The 4,074-nt window shown below is 47.9% G+C and overlaps 1 pseudogene; it reads right to left on the bottom strand.

Annotated features, from left to right (window-relative positions):
• Positions 1-784: 784 nt before the first annotated feature.
• On the bottom strand, positions 785-3,778 carry LOC119364753 (annotated as a pseudogene).
• Positions 3,779-4,074: the final 296 nt, after the last annotated feature.

Genomic DNA, 4,074 nt, shown 5'->3' with positions numbered 1-4,074 from the left:
GCCGGAGATCGCCAGAGCATATCTCGGAGTAGTCCCGCCGTTGGGGCGCAGGCGGACGCCGCGGTAGCCCGACGCTCCTCGGCGGCGTGGCGGCATGGTGACGTGTCGGTAGCGGGGCGCTGGAGCGATGGAGGCGCGCGTGGCAGAGGAAGAGAAAGAGGAGTCGTGGAAAAGGCGTGTGGCGAGCGCTGCATTTTATAGGCGCGCCGGAAACCGTCCGTGAATATTGCGAGGTGTGCCCGCCATGCAAGGCACAGGGCACGGGTGACCGCGACAGCCCTCGAGGCGGAGGCTGTGAAGGTGGAGTCGCACGCTGCCGCATGACGCCACAATCCAAGGGTGGCGGCGCCGGGCTCCAGCCACGAGGCCGACCCGTCCATGTCCATCGTGGACCTCACCTCCACCGTGAACGTCTAGGCCACGAGCTCCGGCGAGGAAGAGTAGGGCATGAGAGACAGCGGTGCCTCATGTGGGACAATCCGTTTCCCATGTTGTACTCTACCTCGTCGGCGATCGGACCTTCACTTCGCGGGTATAACGGCCGCCAGACAGGGACACGGAGGAAACGATAAGGATGGCCGCCGGCGAGGATTTAGGTTTTACGTTGCTTGTAATTGTATAAATCTGATGACAAATAAGATACGTGGCTGTGACATCAAACATTTGAGTGTTGATCGGTCACTGTCCGTGTGTGTCTGCGGAATTTTGGCGGTCGGATTTAGCTAAGCCCGGTTGTAGATGCTCTTAGCTAGTACCAGACCATATTGTCCTCTTTCATCAAAGGTAAGTTTGAATTTCCACGGTCGATTTGCATTGAAAATCTTATAAACTTTTTAAAGGAGGTGTACGGTGTACCAAGAAGTCATCCTTAATCTATTGCATGGTGAATTCAAAACTTCAACGTGGATCCTCGTCAACCGATGGCTCAGCGATGCGTGGATTGTGCTGGTATACATACTTCTTCGCCCAATAAAGGTAGTTCAAGAAGCCGAGCAACCCGACAACAGCCACAACCCAGTAGAAGAGGTCAAGACGGCTGCTGTTCAAGCTTTTCCCCTCGAGCCAGCCTCCCTGCTGCCCGTGCCTCGTGGCCCTGTTCACGATTTCCACCAGGAATGTGGCCATCAACGACGCGAGCCCGAGCTCGCACCAGAACAACGCCGTGGCAATCAGACTTCATGCCCCGTGGCGCCTCGCTGTTGAAGAACTCCAGGAGCCCGGTGAACGATGTCACGTCTGCCACCCCAAGCAGGAAGAACTGAGGCGCGAGCCAGAACAGGGACATCTGCACTACCGCCTCCTTCCTTTTTCTCTCGACGACGGCTGCGATGACCGCGGCGAGTATCATGGAGGCGAAGCCTATGGCGATGCGCTGCAGATGAGTGATGCCGCCGACGTAGCCCATGCGCTTTCGCAGGAACGGCACGATGAACTGGTCGTAGACGGCCAGCATTATCAGCTGGAATGTGATGGGGATGATGAAGAGCGTCGCAGGGGAGACGTGGATCTTGCCCAGACTTGTGTTGGTCATGCCACCTTGCTGCACCGTGAACGTGAAGACGATCGTGTTGGATACGTACGCGATCATGGAGCTGAAGAAGAGAGGGAGCACGCGGAGCACAATCTTCGTCTCCTCCACCTTCGTCGCACTGCAAACTGACCAGTCCCCGTCTTTGCCGTGGTGAATGCAAGCTTTGTCGAGGAACCTATCGAGATGAATGAAAGAGTTTGTAATAGGGAATACAACTAACCATCTCTAGTATGTAATCTCTATGACATGTAGCCTGCTAAGAAAATGGTACTATTATTTCACCGAATCTTACTTCAGACTTTTTCTTTGAGATGGCACTTCGACAAACCCTGTCCCGGTCCCAGTACGACTATCCTCTGCTTCTTCCAGCTTCTGAGGAAGTTCAAGCTTCCTGTTCCTTAATGCAACCACAAGAACCTGGAGAAGTTAACTTTTTGTGAGAATTGACAGGGCATCTTATATTTGAAGTCAGGAAGTACGTAGCAGTAGCACAACCTGCAGCATTCGAGTAAGAGGGCTTCCTTCCGGCACTTGGTTGCGGTAGAAAGGGAGACCGGCAGCAACAACGAGCAGTCCAAACAGAACCAGGATGGCGCAGGCCCCAAGTCCGACGTCCCACCCCTTGTAGTTCTGGAGCCACACTATGAGGATCAGCCCTATAAAGCCTCCAAGGGAGATCCCGAAGGTGTACCAGTTGAAGAAGCTGGACTGCTGGCGGGACTCGGAAGGATCTTTACGGTCAAACTGGTCTGCTCCGAGGGATGGTAAGCATGTACGTATACAGCCATCGCCAAATGCACTGATGTACAAGGCTGCGTACAACAAGGTGGCATTCCGGCCATGGACCTCTTTGCAGTTACTTAGGTCTGCTTCAATGTTGCAAGGCGCAGGATGGAGCGAGGGTAGGTATGCTTGTAGGGTGAGCAACCCATAGCCCTGCGCACATACGCAAATGTTAATTATACTGTAATAAACTAATGGCTAATATCATATATTCCCTCCGTTCCTAAATGTAAGTCTTTGTAGAGATTCCACTATAAACCGCATACGGATTTATATAGATGCATTTTAAGTTTAGATTCATTTATTTTGCTCCGTATGTAGTCCACCTAGTAGAATCTCTACAAAGACTTATATTTAGGAACGGAGGGAGTATGATGCAATGCGAGACTTTTAACAGCAGACGTGTTCAACTCCAATGTAAGTGGATTTTATGGTCAAAGGATATGCCAGAGTAGGTACCTATCAGTGTCAGATATTGAACTGTATTAAATCAAAGTTAGAAGCATATCGTTGTCAGAGTCAAACTTAGACATGAAAAGTCTTAATAGCATATCGCTATTAAGACATGACAAGTTAAGTTAAAGTTAGCAGCATATGGCTGTTCAAGGTTTTTAATTTCCTTTTTTCGCGATAAAATATCACTGTTCTAGATAGGTACTTCCAGAAGTCCATCCTCAACAAACAATGCTTTTTAAAATAATTCAAATCCAAAATCGTCTTATATGTACGTATCACAGTTGAATTTTAGATTTGGAGAAGTACTTCAGACAGAGACACATACATTCAACCTTTCAGACAGAGAATCAAAAAATTTCTTTTTCTTTTCTTTTTGCAGTGACCTGTGATATTAGGTTTTCTTATTCAGTTCTTTATTTCATTGAGCCGTTCGTCTTCCTCTATTGTTGGCAGGTTCTCATTTTAGTAGATGACATGCGAATATGTAAATAAAATAAGAATATTTTCCTTGCATAATAATAGGAATCCAATAGACAGTTGACAGGCAAGCAGGCATATTACCAGAAACATCAATGGGCCAAAGATGAGTATAGTTCTGGAGCGCATGATGTAAGAGTCTGAGAGGAAAGCTCCTACTAATGCAAACCCGCATGTAGCACCAACAAGATTGGTGACAGTAGTTGCAGAGCCAGAGACGCCCATATGCATTGTTCCATGGAGATAGGTAACCAGATTCAGCAGGTTTGGGACAATAACCATGTTCATTACCACGTTCGCAACTGCAAGGAGAAACAAGGAGCAAAATTGCTTAAAACTTTCGAACTTGGAGCAGAAGCTTGAAAGTTAAGGGAAACTGGGTTATCTGCAAAATGAGAACTTACCATACATGAACCATGCTGCTCTGACCCCTCCATGCACCTCTCTGTCGATGGGGTTTCCCCTCCGGTCCACAGAGCCCCCAATCGTCATGGTGCTTCTTCTTCTTCTTGATTTGCTGACTTATTCCAGTTGCAACCCGAACATTCAGGGGTATAAATAAGCAGGTGGATATTCATGTTCAACGGAGTGATGACAGCAACTTGATCAATCAAAGCCTTTTTGCCAATTTTAGGCCATTGTTTATTATTGCAAGTACCAGTAGTTATGACCACAATTGTTAATACTTCTAGCTGACTGAATTTCAGGCATTTCGACAGGCCTTCTAATATTAAGAAAATAATGAAACAGGGATAAGTACAATGAACGAGTATAGAAGTCAACAAATATAGCAGGTATTGCCATCAGCGTAGATCATTTTGAGAGTG

The sequence above is a fragment of the Triticum dicoccoides genome, chromosome 2B (assembly GCF_002162155.2).
Source record: "Triticum dicoccoides isolate Atlit2015 ecotype Zavitan chromosome 2B, WEW_v2.0, whole genome shotgun sequence".
In the NCBI taxonomy this organism is placed as follows: domain Eukaryota; kingdom Viridiplantae; phylum Streptophyta; class Magnoliopsida; order Poales; family Poaceae; genus Triticum; species Triticum dicoccoides.
Note: the sequence above shows the minus strand (reverse complement) of the source record. Positions and strands in the feature narration are given on the sequence as shown.